At 41.2% G+C, this 17,500-nt stretch overlaps 1 long non-coding RNA gene across 2 annotated transcripts in view; it reads left to right on the top strand.

Moving 5' to 3' along the window:
- LOC123519023 overlaps nt 1–17,500 on the top strand; it is a 125,541-nt gene that overhangs the window by 40,574 nt on the left and 67,467 nt on the right. The window contains exons 2-3 of one of the 2 annotated variants that reach the window (XR_006678958.1): nt 2,503–2,569; nt 3,240–4,531. This is a non-coding gene — a long non-coding RNA (uncharacterized LOC123519023). Of the gene's footprint in view, nt 1–2,502; nt 2,570–3,239; nt 4,532–17,500 lie in introns of those variants that run through there. The other variant, XR_006678959.1, reaches the window with a different exon arrangement.

Consider the following 17,500-nt stretch of genomic DNA (forward strand, 5'->3'; position numbering starts at 1 on the left):
ACCATTTTATTGACATTAGGAAGGATCGATGGAGGTCACAAGAGTAAGGGTGACAGTCTTCACTATTTCAACCCCCACATGAGTTTCTGAAGCTGTTTGAAATCACCAAATAGTAAGAATATGGACACGCATCATGGTGCTCAGTAGGGTTAAGTCCTTTGATTAGCTACTAGTTACTCAGGTTTATATTGGCGATTCAGCAGACCAGTGTAGTGAGGTCAGTATTCAGAAACGCTTTGCTCTCTCACCACGACTGTTTTCCAAGGCCACAGAGATGATTAGCGAGGTGTTCAAAAGTGTTTCTCCAGTTAATAATATATAAATTTTGTTATTCTGCCTTTAAAATCGTAAAACCACCTTAAAAACGTTCTCTCTCTCTCTCTCTCTCTCTCTCTCTCTCTCTCTCTCTCTCTCTCTCTCTCTCTCTCTCTCTCTCTCTCTCTCTTCCTCCTCCTCCCTCCCATTCCTTGTCATTTTCCTTGACTAGCAAAACTCTTATACATAAAAAAAAAAAAGATTCTGAGATGGAAACTATTGAAACTCTTAGTGAAGTGTGTCATGTACGAACCCGAGGCAATGATACAGTAGGAAAGTATCGCATCTATACACTCTTCATGGTCCGGGTGTTGCGCAGCTGGCGTGTGCATGAAGGCTGTCTGTCTGGCTGTCTGGCTGGTTGTCTGTCTGGGATGTGCCTGCCAGAAAGTGGAGGTTTTGAAATGTAGCTTTTCACGGTGTGGACTTGTATATAGGTGGGACAGTCAGTAGGTTGGTTAGTCTGGCTGTGGGTTTGATGTAGTGGTTAAGGCATTGGGTGTATAAGAACATGGTAATAAGGGGGAAAGATACGAGAGTTCTGTTGATATCTCAGTGAAAACCAACCCAAAGAGGAACCAGAACACCTACACTTGCTACCCTCCTTATAAAACATACCTACTGTCCCTATCCACAAATGCATGTATTCTTTAGCCCCTTCAGTACCAAGAATTCTGTTGATATCTCAGTATAAACCTACCCAAAGAGGAACCAGAACACCTGCACTTGCCAGCCTCTTTATAAAGCCTACCTACTTAATGTCCCTATCCACAAATGCATATCGTCTTTAGCCCCTTCAGTACCAGGACGCGTTTCTTACCATTTGGCGCTTTTGTGCAGCTTTAGAAACTCATGTGAGGATTAGATTGATGAGGACTGCAGCCATTAACCTCCATACCTCCATAGACCCTTCCTTATACAAACAAAACCATCTAATCATGCCCAAAAACTCACGGTAGAAAATGCGTCCTAGTACTGAAGAGCTTAAATTTTCATGACTAGTAAAAATCTAATGAACTGAGCGCATCCCAAGCCACTATATTCACTACAGCTACCAGAGAACCAATCCCTGTGCAAGAACGCGGCAGTCTGTCTGTGTGTGTCTATGCGTGAGTGTGTGTATGTGTCAGCGTGATGGGGTAAGTGTCAGACAGGGCGGAACATGGCAGCAAATCCTATCAAAACCCAGGGAACCGACGGCCCGCTGATACTGGAAACTAAGTAAACGCTTCCGGGAAAGTGTTTGGGGGAAAGTATTGCTGGAAAGTGTTGTAGGTCATGTGACGGGCGTGGTGTTGCTTTCAGAGGGTGTGGCGAGCTGGTGGTGATTGAGACTTGCAGAATGAGGGAGCAGATGGAAGAGGGGAGGATTGGACGTGGTGTAGTGTGATAATGGTGAATGTGGTGAGCGGTGGTGAGTGTAGGGAGAGTAAAAAGTGAAGGGTGTGTGTCTGGATGTGGTGATGGTGGTGGTGATGGTGCGGTGGGTGTTAATGAAAGGAGAACGATAGGTGTGGTGGTGTGTTGAGAGAGAGAGAGAGAGAGAGAGAGAGAGAGAGAGAGAGAGAGAGAGAGAGAGAGAGAGAGAGAGAGAGAGAGAGAGAGAGAGAGAGAGAGAGAGAGAGAGAGAGAGAGAGAGAGAGAGAGAGAGAGAGAGAGAGAGAGAGAGAGAGAGAGAGACGAATGTTGTCAAATGTGTAGCTAGAAATGTTGTGGAGTCAAAAAGATGCTTACACACACGCACACACACACACACACACACACACACACACACACACACACACACACACACACACACACACACACACACACACACACACACACACACACACACTAAGTAACGCAGCACACTTTTCTTTATTTAACCCCAGCAAGACTCTTTGTTCTTCAGCTCACTTATCCACTCACTTATTCACTTGAGCATTTCCTCCATCTCTCCTTCTTTACTTTTCCACCACCACCACCACCACCACCACCACTACCACCACTACCTTCTCCACAATCCCCCTGAGAGTGAATGCATCAGCGGCTTCCCACACCATTACACATTTACCTCCGCTGGAATGTTTAACTAGTATTTGTATTGTGTGTGTTTGTATCTCCTTGCTCTCCTTGACTGTTATATTCACTCTTCAGTTTTTTCCATTGATTTGTTGTATTAATGCTTGGTGTTTCTCTTCCCTGCAGGTGAGCGGAGTGAGTTTAGCCATGCAGTGTCCAGCGGCGGTGCAGGTGTTACGGAAAGACTGCTGAGGTGAGTGTGTGTGTGTGTGTGTGTGTGTGTGTGAGATTTTAGTTTGTTTTTGTTTTGTGTTGGTTTTATTGCTCCTCCTTCTTCCCTGTTTGTTGATTTCTTTTCCTTTTCCTTCTTTTTCTCCGTCTCTTCTTCCTCCTCCTCTTACAACTACTACTGGTCCTTTTCCTCCTCCTTTGTTTCCTCCTCCTCCTCCTCCTCCTCCTCCTCCTCCTCCTCCTCCTCCTCCTCCTCCTCCTTCTCCTCCTCCTCCTCCTCCTCTAGTTTTATGTTACCGAAATATTTTTTTTTTGTGGTGTAAGAAGTTTTATTTAGTCAGCCAGTCAATCATTCAATCAATCCTTTTCTTCTTCTTCTCCTCCTCCTCCTCCTCCTCCTCCTCCTCCTCCTCCTCCTTATGAAATATCGGTGTTTCTTTCTCGTCTTACCCACACCTCCGCCTCTCTTATTTAATCCTTCAATGCTCAGATCAATTAAACAGTACGAGTATAATGCACTGAAGATACCCTCATATGGGCCAACAAGTCTGCTGCTGGCTTGTTCTTCCTTGGCGTTCAATCGTGTTTTCATTCATCCTCTGCCTTCTCCTCCTCCTCCTCCTCCTCCTCCATCCTTGTAATTCCTCCCTGGTTTCCTTAATTTTCCACTCCATGCCATTATCAATTTCCAGGGCGGGTCGTAATTACAGGCAGTCTACCCCACACATTATCCACCATTACGGGGCAGGACTGCGGCTGACTCTCGTGTTCCAGATTCCCGCCCGTGGTCACTGCCTGGGCCTCGATACATCCCTCCTATAGTAATGCCTCCTCTTACTCTGTCCAGTATTCAGAAACGCTTTGCTCTCTCACCACGACTATTTCCAAAGGCTCCAGTTGAAGATACTCATGTTTTCAAGGGTATTTTAATGGTTCTAGTGATGGACTGGCAAGATTTCTAGTTGATCATAAAGAGAAACTGTCTTGAAAACCCAGCTAGTCGTCTATGGGTACTTGAAAATTTGTCGTGGTGAGAAAGAAAGGCGCTTCTGAACATAGCCGTCTGGTGGGAGTTATTTGGGTTTTCAGTAATGTTTTTATGATGCCGGTGATCAGTTAACAAGAAATCTATATCAATAGGAAAAACACCCGCTTGAAAACACGGCCAATCGTCTCTAAGCCCTTTGAAATGAGTCCTGATGGGAGAACAAAGAGTGCGGGGAACAAAGCATGTGAAGACAAACACCCTCGCTCCCGCCAACGCTTCTACTTCTTCTTTCGCCTTCATTATTTACACACTCTATTGGATGTTGGCAAAGGATGTTGTCATGACCACTGATGCTTCGACGAGGACTGTGTAGCATCAACGGAAAGAAAAAAATAAAAAGCTTTGAGAACCAGGCTAATCATCTTTGCGGCCTTTGAAAATAAGCTTTAGAGGAGAACAAAGGTGTTTCATAAGAGAGAATTCGTTCCTTTGATTCTTTTTGAGGCTGCGCAGTGTCCAGAGAGAGAGAGAGAGAGAGAGAGAGAGAGAGAGAGAGAGAGAGAGAGAGAGAGAGAGAGAGAGAGAGAGAGAGAGATCCTTAACCCTTTCACTTTGACACGACACAATTACACAAACATGGTATAAATAAAAAAAAAAAAAAACATATATAAGGTAAGAAATCTTTATAAGCATCAACAAGTTACGAATGAAAAGGATAAAAAATGGGAATTTCTACCCAGCTTAAAGATTGGATGTGGTTGTAGAGGAAGCGAAATATGTCTCGGAGTGATTGGTAATTAGGGAAAGGTGAACCCAGTGACGCTCAAAGGGTTAGCACACATCCAATTTGTACTTTACCTATACATATACATGATTAACCCCTTCAGTACCGTGACGCGTTTTTATATTCATTTTGCTTATTATTTAGTGTTTTTATACAGCTACAGAAACTTATGGTGGGGGATTAAACTAGTGAAGACTCTGGCCATTAACCCCTTTCAGTACTGGGACGCATTTCTCCCTTGAGTTTTGGGTACGATTAGACGATTTTATTTGCGTGAGAAAAGGGTTTATGGAGGTCAAAAGATTAATGGCCACAGTCTTAACTATTTTAATATCCCACTTGAGTTTGCCCTTTTAGTACTGGGACGCATTTCTACCTTGAGTTTTGGTTACGATTAGACGATTTTACTTACATTAGGAAGAGTCTACGTAAGTCAGAAGATTAATGACCACAGTCTTCACTATTTTAATATCCCACTTGAGTTTGCCCTTTCAGTACTGGGATGCATTTCTACCTTGAGTTTTGGGTACGATTAGACGATTTTACTTACATTAGGAAGAGTCTATGTAAGTCAGAAGATTAATGACCACAGTCTTCACTATTTTAATACCCCACATATGTTTTTGAAGCTGTTAAAAATCTCCAAATAGTAAACAGAAGAAATATGAAAACGCGTTATGGTACTGAAGGGGCTATATTCTTCTGACTTCCAAAGACTCTTCCTAATGTAAATAAAATCGCCTAATCACACCCAAAACTCATGGTCAAAATGCGTCCCAGTACTGAAGGAGGTAAAAAGAAATAGTACATACCACCAATTCAACACTCACACGCATAGATAGAGAAAAATCTGCACTGTACAAATATCATCTGGAAAAATCCTTCATACAAACACAACTTCAATATACATTTTTCTTATTTTTTTTTGCTCTTTCCTCGCTTTCCCTTGGCGAATATCTGTGTCAAAGGAAGGACGTATTGAAATCATTCCCGTGGCTGGCTAGAGAATGTGTGATGCGAGGCTGCAGTGAACTCTGACAGGGAGCAGCTTGCCATGTTTCCTGTTGGCGTCCACTGCAGTGTAAAAATGCTCGTATACATGCACACATCACCTGCAGGGAAAGGAAAAAAAAAATAGTAGGTGTTCTAGTGTGTGTTAAGAAAAATGGTGGTGTTTTTAGTGTATTTAAGGAGAAATGGTTGGTGTTTTCCTGGTATGTAAGGAAAATTTTTGTGTTTTAGGGTATATAAGGGAAATTAATGGTGTTTTATTGTACGCAAATAAAATTGTGGTGTTTTTAGCTTATATAAGGAGAAATGGCTGGTGTTTTAGTGTATGTAAAGAAAAGTGTAGTGTTTTTAGGATATGTAAGGAAGAAATGTAATGCTTTTACCGTATATAAGAAGTGAATGGGGTTTTCAGTGTGTGTAAAGAAGAATTTTTTTTTTTCTAAGTATATAAAGAGAAATGAATAGTTTTGGCCCATGTAAAGAAGAAATGTGGTGTTTTTAGGGTAAATGAAGAAAAGTTATTGGTGTTTTTAGTGTATGTAAAGAAGATTGGAGTGTTTTAGTGCAAACAGGAAAAAATGGTTGGTGTCTTAGTGTATGTAAAGAGAAATCATGGTGTTTTTAGCGTATATGAGGAGAAATGAATGGTGTTTTAGAGTATATAAAGAAAGAGTGATATATTTTCCTATATGAATAAAAAAAAAATTGTGGTTTTAGCGTATATAAAAAGTGAATGGGGTTTTAATCATGTAAAAAATTGTAGTGATGTTTTTGCCTTTATGAAAAAAAATGTGTTTCTGCTTGTGGTGTTTTTTTTTTTTTTTTTTGCCTTTACAGATAAGAAGTGTCGTGTTGTAGCTCATTTAAAGAAAAGCTTGGTCCTCTTACCTATATAAAAAGAAAGTACAGTGCCGTGTTTTTAGTCTATATAGAAAATAATGTTGTGTTTTTAAGCTTATGTAGAGAAATATGCAGTGGTGCTTTTAGCTAATGATTCTTTTCGTTATTACTACAACGCATTTCTACCTTGAGTTTTGGGTATAATTAGACGGTTTTTATTTGCATTAGGAAGGGTCTATGGAGGTCAAAAGATTAATGACCAGAGTCTTTATAGCCAATGATTTTTTTTTTAATTATTAATCCCTTCAGTAGTAAGACGCATTTTTACCTTGGGTTTGGGTATGATTAGACGATTTTATTTGCATTAGTAATGGTCTACGGAGGTCAAAAGATTAATGGCCAGAGTCAGTACTATTCTGATCCCAACATATGTTTCTGAAGCTGTACAAAATCGTCAAATAGTAGTCAGAAATATAAGAAAATATGTCCAGTTACTGAAAAGATTAAAGGAGTCACGAATGATATTTTTACCTTCATTCTTGGTTATAAATAGAGGATTGTATTTGCATTAGGAAGGGTCTATGGAGGTTAAAAGACTAATAGCCAGAGTCAATACTATTCTAACCCCAACAAATATTCCTGCAGCTGTATAAAATTGTCAAATAATAACCAGAAAGAATATGAAAATGTGTCCAGATTAAAAAGAGTCATGAATGATCTACGTAGATACTCATTTTTACCTTGATTTTTGGGTACAGTAAGACAATTATGTATACATTACGAAGGGTCTATGGAGCTTAGAAAATTACTGGCCAGATTCAATACTATTCTAATCCCAACAAATATTCCTGCAGCTGTATAAAACCACGAAAAATAGTAACCAGAACGTATATGAAAACACGCCCTGTTTACGTTTTCTTGTTTGCTTTCTCCATCTGTTTTTTTTTTTTTTTGTCTTCATCTTATCTTATGGTTCAGTGCGTTTGTGTGTTTTATTTCTATATTTTCTTGTTTTATTTGGTCAAGTCACTTCTCCGTCTGGATTTCCGCTTGGTTCAGTGTTTTTTTTTTTGTTCACCATCCAGGAAAATCATAACTTGTTTGCCATACATCACGACGCATTAGTAGCCAGCCAGTGTGTTGGTGTTCCGATACCTTCTACACCAACACTGAATGGGTGAAGTAAGTGGAAGGAGAATGACTTGAATGAATGACAGATATGGACAATAGACACTACCTCTCTCTCTCTCTCTCTCTCTCTCTCTCTCTCTCTCTCTGCATTTGTTTAAAGAAGTGAATTCCATCACGAAACTAAAGGAAAAGAGAAATGCATAATGAATTAGCGGCTGAACTGAAGAGGAGGAGGAGGAAGAGGAGGAGGAGGAGGAGGAGGAGGAGGAGGAGGAGGAGGAGGAGGAGGAGGAGGGGAGGAGGAGGAGGAGGAGGTAAAGATGATAGCTTGCGGTGGAGGTCATGCAGTGCAGAAATGAAGAGAGAGAGAGAGAGAGAGAGAGAGAGAGAGAGAGAGAGAGAGAGAGAGAGAGAGAAAAGGAGTAGGAAGGACAGATATGGAGGATGAGAATAAAGAAAAACTATACATGGAAAAGAACAAAGATAAATAGATAAATAGGTAGTCAGAAAGAGAGAGAGAGAGAGAGAGAGAGAGAGAGAGAGAGAGAGAGAGAGAGAGAGAGAGAGAGAGACACTGCAACATAATTTTCCACTTAGCTTAAACTCGAGCGCCAATTTTTTACTCATTAACTTGCTTTCCTTTTTAACTTCACATGATTTTCTTCTTATTAACGTTCTCTCTCTCTCTCTCTCTCTCTCTCTCTCTCTCTCTCTCTCTCTCTCTCTCTCTCTCTCAGCCTTATGGATTACTGACGTATGATATTTTTTTTTCTTTCTATATTTAAACACGAAAGACATTCTTGTAATTAATGTATATATTTTTTTCCACACCCAAGATATGAAAGTGATCAAAGACATTTTTATTTTTCTTACCCAAACTTTTCTTTATTTTTTCTCCATCAGCTGAGAATTTTGTTTTTTTCTGAGTTTTTTGTATATATTCTCAAAGTCTTGCATATCTTTGAGGATCTTGTCACGTTACCAGTGCTGAAAAGACGTGAGGATTTATTTGTGGGGTGATAAATATGTTGGGTTAGGTTTGGTTAGGTTAGAATAGGTGTATGATGTTGTTATTATGTTAGGTTAGGTTAAGATGTGTTACCAATGTTGAAAAGACGTGAGGTTTATTTGTTGGATGGATAAATGTTAGGTTAGGTTTGGTTAGGTTATGATAGGTATGTGATGTTGTTATTCTATGTTGTGTTATGTTATGTTAGATAAGGTAAGGTTAGGTTAGGTTGGGATAGGTTAGGTTAGGTAAGGTTAGGTTAGATTAGGCAATATTAGGCAAGTTTAGACTAAGTTATGTTAGATTAACAAAAGCTTGATAAAACTTTTAATAAATGATAGTTGAGGTTAGCTTAAACAAGGTTAGACTAAGTTAAGATAGATTAGATTCAGAGGAGTTAAAATAATGTATATAAATACTAGGTTATGTTAGGTGAGGTTAGACTAGGTAGAAATCATGGGTAATATTACGTGACCTCACTCTAAGTTAAAATAGGTCAAAAACAGGAGAAACTCGTACTGTTATAAGTCCTTCAGAGGTCGTTGGCAGCAGCACAGCGCGTTAGGGCCGTGTCTTAACGTGTAGAGGCGCGGGGTGAGGAGTAACGATCATGGAGGCGTTTATTGGTTCCCTTTAATGAAAACCACCAGGAAACAGGCGGGACGAGATGAGCCGCCGTGTTATAAGCAGGCAGCCGAGTTTCCTGCGTGTGGGATTCCCGATGACTTTCCTGCGGCGGCTGTCTGTGTGTGTGCGTGTGTGTGTGTGGATTTGTCTTGCTGGAGAGTGGAAGTAGGACGGGCAGGAGGAAGAAGAAGAGGAAGAGGAGAAGGAGATGGAGGAGGAGGACGGATAGGGGAAGGAGGAGGTGGAGGAGACAGAGAAGAGTGTCTGGTATCGGTAACAGCATCTTGGTTTCCACACAAGATGCTCCCACCACAGCCTGGAACACCTCTTAGCTGGTCCACCTCACCACGCCACCACGCCACCACGCCACCACTCGCTCCTTTCACCACCCAGGCGAGCCACTCATGCAGTAAATAAGGAACATGTGCAGGCCTTTCTTATTACGAGGTGGCAGGTTGGGGGGTGGAGAGAGAGAGGATGAGGAGAGGAAAGTCGGTAGGGAGATGTAAGGTTTTTTCTTTTTTTTAGGTTAGGGAAAAGGATTGACCAAGAGCAACGAAAATAGCGAGGAAAAAAGCCCCATTCAGTTGCCAGTCTCCTTATAAAGCCGATAGAATTAGCCAGAGAATAAGGACAAATATCTTGAAACCTCCCTGTTGAATGAAGTGAAGAGGGAAATACAGAAGCAGGCAGGGAGTTCCAGAGTTTGCCAGAGAAAGGTAAGAGACTGAGAGTATACTGGTTAACTCTTGCGTTAGGTGGATAAGGGTGTTCGTGCTAAATAGAAGCAGAGTTTGTGTGAGAGGAGTTTTAAATGAAGAAGGTGTAGTAATAGCTATAGGGAGTGTTACGGTAAGGAAAGGAAGCAGACAATGGCAGTGTTAGATATATGGATAGTTAAGAACAAATAAAGTAGAAGGGAGGTGGTATAGTTAACTCCTTCAGTACTAAAACGCATTTTTATCATGAATTTTTGGTGTAATTAGATGATTTTATTGACACCAGGAAGAGTCTATGGAGGTCAGAAGATTAATGGCCAAAGTCTTCACTATTTTAATCCCCACATATGTTTCTGAAGGTGTATAAAATCACCAAATAATAAGCAGAATAAATATGAAAACGCGTCCTGGTACTGAAGGGGTTAAATGTTATGTAGACAAGAGGTGTTAGATGATAAGCTGTGGTGCATGCATGGAGTGTTAGGCAGGGAAGAGTAGTAAACAATATTAGCTAGGCCGTAGGAGGTAATAAGACACTGAAAAGAGACAACAGTAACAATATGCAGTAGAGTTTAATCCCTTGAGTACCATGACGCGTTTCCTTATTCATTTTGCTTACTGTCTGGTGATTTTACACAGCTTCAGAAACTTACATGGGAGATTGAAATAGTGAAGACTCTGGCCATTAATCTTCTGACCTCCATACACCTTTTCTAATGTCAATACAATAGTCTAACCGTACACAAATCTCAAGGTAAAAATGTGCCCCAGTACTGAAGTGGTTAAGGTCCTTCATATTGTATTATCTGGTCGGTACTGAATACTATGTGGCTGTGATGTGAGGGAGTGTTGATGGAGGGTAACGTGCTGGACCGAGGCGTGTGAGTTGCTGTGGCTGTGATGCTATCTGGGTGCTGCTGCGAGTTGTGTGGTTCTGGTCAAGGCTTGGCAGAGTAGCGGAGTATTTGGCAGGGAGTGTTAGTGAGTGCTGGGTGGCCTGCGAATACCGTGTTTGAAAATAAATATATTGAGGAAGCAAAGAGAAAAATACGTAGATTTTGTTGGTGAAAAGGAAGGTAAAGGAGAGAGAGAAAAGGGAAAAAAGCTTAGACAGTGAGAAGGGAATCGTCAGGATGGGAGCAGTGTTGTTCCAAAGGCAACATATCCCACCAACAGACAACTCAACAACTGCCATTGATTAAAAAGACGTGTATTTATGTATCCCATTCTTTTTTTTTTATGTAGGAGGGGAGACTGGTCAAGAGCAAAAAAAAAAAAAAAAAAGGATTAAAACAAAGATCCACTGAAGTATCGGCCACCAGACAAGTTTAATAGAAGATAGAACATAATTACCCACAAGGGAACTCTAGCGATGATAAAAGGAGTCACCTGTCTTTCTATTTTATCCATGTTTAGAGTACTCATTCTTTTTTTCTCTCGAAGTTTTGTGGTGTATATATACGAGTCTAAGCTTTCTAAAACACTTCACGACGCACTTCCACTGTTTTAAAAGGTTCTAGCTAACGGTACAGTGGCTTCTCAGTGTTTTAATGTTTTTAGTGACAAATTAACTTGCTTTCTTTCTTTATAATCCGACCAGTCATCTCTGTGGCCTTAGCAAACAGTCGTGGTGAGAGAATAAAGTGTTTTGAATACAATAGTAAACAAATCCACTCTTTACGGTGCTTAGTTATGGAGTAAGTAAGTGAGTGAGTGAGTGAGTGCGTGCGTCTTGTCTCCTCTTTTGTCTTCTGTGCGTCCTTCGTGAGTCGTTCTCCTCCCGCAGCAGTGCACTCATTTCCTCAGTGACAATTAACTCTGACCGCAACAAACTTCACGGATGAGCTGTATATAATTAGCGAGTTGGACAGTGCGTGCGTGTTTAGCCACGTGTGTCGCTGTGTGCGGTGGCTAGCGACGCCTCACGGAGACATAACAAAGGCCGCACTTGTCTCCTCTAAGCGTGACGGTGACACGAGGCTGCTGGGAATGTGTTGAGGAAATGATCAGGGGGTTACTTCCTTCATCTTTTCAGTGGCGCGTTTTTCCTTAGTCGCTGGACACTGACACATTTCTTCTTGGTCTACAGCCACTTCCATAGGAATTGTAATACCTTTTTTTTTTTGTTTCTTCTAATTATCCAATCTTGTTCATTGATGCTAAAAAATTTAATGTATCTTTTTAGAGGTGCGAATCGTTAAGAGTTAAGAGATTCAATACTTTAATACTGGGACACATTTTTACCTTGAGATTTGTGTACGATTAGACCCTTTATTGATATTATAAAAGGGTCAAGAAAGGTCAGAAAATTAATGGCCAGAATCCTCACTATTCTCATCACCCACGTGAGTTTCTGAAGCTGTACAAAATCACCAGATATTAAGCACAATGAATATGGAAACGCGTCATGGTACTGAAGTGGTTAAGATTATAAGTATGAGTCACCCAGCGCACTCTCATTTTTCTCATGTGCAGTTTGATTCACATACATTTCTGTCAAGGAATTGTAAACTATTGCTTCTAATCCCCTACTTCTTTATTCAATCATATCCTGCGGTACTCTCGAGGATGCATAGGGCCTCAATGAACTCTCGCCACCACATTCTATCTTGAGCTATCTCCTGAAGGTCTCCCCAACATTCATCACCCACTTGTAAGTCGTTTCCGCTTTCCTCTCATGCTCTCTTAATTGTCCTGTACTGCAGCCACGTCTCCCTTGGCCTTCCTCTACCTCTTCTTCCAGGTGCCAGGTGCCACCCATTCTGGTGTACCACGCACCAGTCCATGTCTTCTATACACATATTTATTAACGCTCGTAAAAAAAATCTTGTATCTTTTTAGAGGTGGTAATCGTTGCATATGGCAGTGCAATGGGTGAGATTATAAGTACGAGTCAGCCAGCGCGCATTCATTATACTCACGTGCAGTTTGATTCATATACACAGTTGCCACAAATGATGATGTGATCAAGTCCATCCAATTCCACGTCTATAAATGGAAAAGAATTGATACACAGACACTACTGATAAATTAATCATAGTGTCGACAGCTGCATGGATCACGGTGCCTACAGGTGGCTTTGTGTATTAACGAGTGGCTTACAATGCTAACAGGTGACGGAGTGTTAACTGATGAAAGGTGTCGAAAGGTGAGATGCGATGCTAGCTGGTGACTTGTGGTGCAACTGACGTGCTTCAAGTGCTAACAAGGGGTAAATGTTATCAAAGTGACTCTCAATACAACAATGAAATGTAAAGAGTTCCACAGCGACCAAGAAGTGAAGGCAATATATAAACCCATTTGACAGATACACATTTTTTTTTCACCCATTGTGTGGCATATTACATGACCACTTGGACAGCTGCATTCGTATAGCTGAGCGCCTTGCCTTGCTTTGCTTTGCCTCGCCTTGCCTTGCCTTGTTTCACCTCACAGTTCCGTTAGTGGTGATGCTGAGCACGCATTAACGTTTTTCCCCTTTGTTTGTGAGGAGAAGGCTGAGTCACATCCTGGGGCTGTGTCACGTGACGACCTCCCAAGTCACTCCGTTTCCTTTCAATAAGGATCGTATTCCTGAGCGTTTGAGCGTCTGACCTCCAATACTTTTAACGGCCCCTAGTGAAAGTCATTGGAGTTTTTAGTCCTTGCAATACTGGGACACATTTTTACCTTGAGATTTGTGTACGATTTGACCATTTTATTGACATTAGGGATGGTCTGTGTGCGTCAGAAGATTAATGGCCACAATCACCACTATTTTATTTCCCCAAAAGTTTCTGAATGTGTATAAAACCACCAAATAGTAAGTGGAGTGATTATGAAAACGCGTCATGGTACTGAAGGGGTTAAAGAGTATTTCCATGATTAAAGCGATAGTTTAACAAGGACTTTATAGCAACAAAGGCAAAAAATCACTGAAAAGATCCCATCTAGATATTTCTGAGAAGAGTGTGTCTACGTAAAGTCGCATCTTGGTGGTGTAAGTCACTGGCCAATCCTTTAAGTCACTGCTCTGCTCCATAACTCACTTTGGCCGTGCAGTGGTAAGTCCGTAAGTCACCTCCGCCTTTAGTGGTGCGAGGCGGCTAGAATGGACGTAGGCGTGGGGCGAGGGAACAGAGGCCTTCTCCCATGTATTGTTCCTACGGTGAGACAGGGCGGTGTGTAAAGCGACTCGTCTCGGCTGCCCATCTTTAAGGGGACGTCACCCAGATGTATGGTGGCGGTGATGGTGCCGTAAACCGCTTCAGCACTAGTACACACCGCCTTGTACTTTGCCTTTTGTCGAATGGTTTACCAGGTTCTAGGCGGTTACACCAAAGAAGCGCTTGGGTGGTGATATGGGCCCTAATATGAATACCACTATGAATAAAATTGCTTGCGTCACTAATGGGTGGAAACTGAACAGCTCTTCCAACACTCTTCCAGTTACCTACAGGCGATGGAGACCACAACATAAAAAAAAGGGTCACATGTTGGCATCAAAAGTCATTTATCCGTTACCTGTTGACACCAAAAGTTACCTGTTACATACTACAAGTCACCTGTTGGCACCTCAAGTCACCTGTTAGTCACCTGTTGGCACCACAAGTCACCTATAGTCACCACAAGTCAATTGGCACTTCAAGTTATCAATTAGTCACCTGTTGGCACCACAAGTCATCTATTAGTCACCTGTTGGCACCTCAAGTCATCCATTAGTCACCTGTTGGCACCACAAGTCATCTATTAGTCACTTATTGGCACCACAAGTCATCTATTAGTTACCTGTTACCACCTTACGTCACCTGTTGGCACTCTACCTGTTGGCACTCTAAATCGCGAACGGATACTGTAATTTATCTATCAGCACTGTAAGTTACGCGTGAGCACACCAAGCCACCTGTTGACACTGTTAGCCACCTGTTGACACTGTACTTCACCTGTTGACACTGTAACACACCTTTTAGTACAGCAAGTCATCGGATAAGGACAATTTGAGTCTCAGGGTTACTTTTCACAGGGTGACGAGGGGAGAGACTAAGAGCAAGGGACAGTGATACCAACGATAGAGCATTGAGACTCTTACAATAGACTCTCTCTCTCTCTCTCTCTCTCTCTCTCTCTCTCTCTCTCTCTCTCTCTCTCTCTCTCTCTCTCTCTCTCTCTCTCTCTCTCTCTCTCTCTGATTTAAGTATGTTTGGAGTCAATCACCACTGAAGCCATATTAAATAGAGAGAAAACTTACTCATTTCTTATTAATATTTTCCTGCAAACTTACACATATATATATATATATATATATATATATATATATATATATATATATATATATATATATATATATATATATATATATATAAAAAAACATAAATTAAAAAGCTATATGAAGATGACCTCTACATACACACACACACACACACACACACACACACACACACACACACACACACACACACACACACACACACACACCTGCTAAACGACCTCATAGTGCGTTAGGTGAGCGACAAGGGGAAAGATTAAGAGCAAGCCACAATGATGCCAACGATAGAGCACAGAAACTCCTGCAGTACTGGGACACATTTCTACCTAGAGATTTGTGGTTGATTAGACCATTTTATTGACATTAGAAAGATCTATGGAGGTCTGAAGATTAATGGACACAGTCTTCACTATTTCAATTCCCCACATAAGTCTCTGAAGCTGTATAAAATCGTCAAATAGTAAGCAGAATGAATATGGAAACGCGTCATGGTACTGGAGGGTTGATTGAAAGGAATGAGTGTGAAAACAAGTAGTCACCCTTTTACTACTGAAAGTCACGTTATCAGCAATGTAACCCGCTTTATTATTTGTTTTTTCACTTCTAATTATGATCAGTGGAATAGTTGCGTATTTTCACTGTAAGTCATGCAATATCCTTCTAAGTTAACTTCTTGCACTGTCACTCACCTTTTTATATCAGCACATCGCCTGGTAACACTGTCATTTCAACAGTAATCTCTGGTGAACTCTAGAACTCCCTGCCTGCTCTCTGTATTTCCATCTTCCTACTACTTGACTTCTTTTAAGAGGGAGGTTTGAACACATTTGTCTTTTAGTTAATTATTCACTGATCTTTTAGGAAACTTGCATTCGAGTGGGCCTTTTTTAAATGTATCTTTTTCCCTTGGCTAGTTTCCCTCTTGCCTAAAAAAAGTTAGCACCGTGAGTCATCCACTAACACTGCAAGTCATCCACTAGTGTTATAAGACACTGCAATTCACCCACCAGCACTAAATCACTAAATTACTTAATTAGCACTGCAATTCACCCACTAGCACTAAATCACTAAATCACTTAAGTCATTCATTAGCACTGTACCTCATCCATTAGTGTTATGTCACCCTTTTAAGCACAGTAAGCCAAGACATTTATCCCTTTCTTTTGGCCAACTCTATCGGATCTGTATGGGGAACTAGCAAATAAGTGGGCGCTTTTTAATTTTTCTTTTGTTGCTCTTGGCCAGTTGTCCCCTCTAACATTAAAAAAAACTTATAAACACTGCATTTCACTACTCAGCACTGTTAGGCACGCGTTAGCAGAGTAAATAATCAGTCAGCACTATAAGTCACCGTTTCAGTCATCCATAAACACTAAAGACTTAGAAACACTGTATATCATCTGTATACACTGTTAATCACGCGTATATCATCAATCAGCACGGCAATTCATCCATTGAGTCATCTGTTAACACTGAAGGCGACTTAGAAACACTGCATTTCATCTGTTAGTCACGCGTTAGTACTGTTAAGTCATCAAACAGCACTGCAACTCATGTCTCAGCACACTAAACCACCTCGTGAGCCACCAACAACAGCACCGTGAAGCACCAAACAGTCAGTCAGTCAGTCAGTCAGCCACGGAACTCTGGAACTCCTTACCTGCTTCTGTATTTCCAACTTCCTGTGACTCGACTTCATTTAAGAGGGAGATTTCAAGACATTTAACCCTTTTTTCGTGTCCAGCTCTCGGACAGCTTTCTCCCTCTTACATGAAAATGGGTGTCTCATTAGCATAGTGGCGTGGCGGCGCTAGAATCACCTGCCGCCTTCCTTGCCTGTGTCTGGCTTGGTGTTCCCCTCGTTAACGCCTCCTCGCGCCGTCACCTTTAGTTCCAGCGCTCCCTTTTGTCCCTCTTTGTAGGACTCACCCTTTTGTACACCCTCCCTTACCCGCTCTCTCTCTCTCTCTCTCTCTCTCTCTCTCTCTCTCTCATTACTTCTTTGCTCCATTTTTCTTGTATTTGTCTATTTTTCAGTGTTTTCTCTTTATTCTTGTTTGTTTATCTTTTATGTGGTTTTTCTTTCTCTTTCTCTCTTTTTTTTACTCTTTTTCTTTTCATTATTGTCCTTTCAACAGTTTGTTTTCGTGTGTCTGTGTATTTTGTCTGTATGTTTGTCTGTCTGTCTGTTCGTATGTTTGTCTGTCTGTCTGTCTGTCTGTATGTTTGTCTGTCTGTTTTTCTGTTTGTGTCTGTCTGTTTGTCTGTCTATCTGTCTGTCTGTCTGTCTCTCTCTCTCTCTCTCTCTCTCTCTCTCTCTCTCTCTCTCTCTCTCTCTCTCTCTCAAGTCATTATGTTACGTCCTCATTTTCCTTCCATTCTCTTCTTTCTCCTTATCTTTCTTTCTCCTCCTTTCTCTCTCTCTCTCTCTCTCTCTCTCTCTCTCTCTCTCTCTCTCTCTCTCTCTCTCTCTCTCTCTCTCTCTCTCTCTCTCCTTCCTTCTCTCCCAGAGTCTATATTCTCTCCAACCCCTCACTCAGGTATTCCTTTCTCTTATCTATAGCTTGCCTCTCCTCTCTCTCTCTCTCTCTCTCTCTCT

Source organism: Portunus trituberculatus, chromosome 44 (assembly GCF_017591435.1).
Source record: "Portunus trituberculatus isolate SZX2019 chromosome 44, ASM1759143v1, whole genome shotgun sequence".
Taxonomy (NCBI): domain Eukaryota; kingdom Metazoa; phylum Arthropoda; class Malacostraca; order Decapoda; family Portunidae; genus Portunus; species Portunus trituberculatus.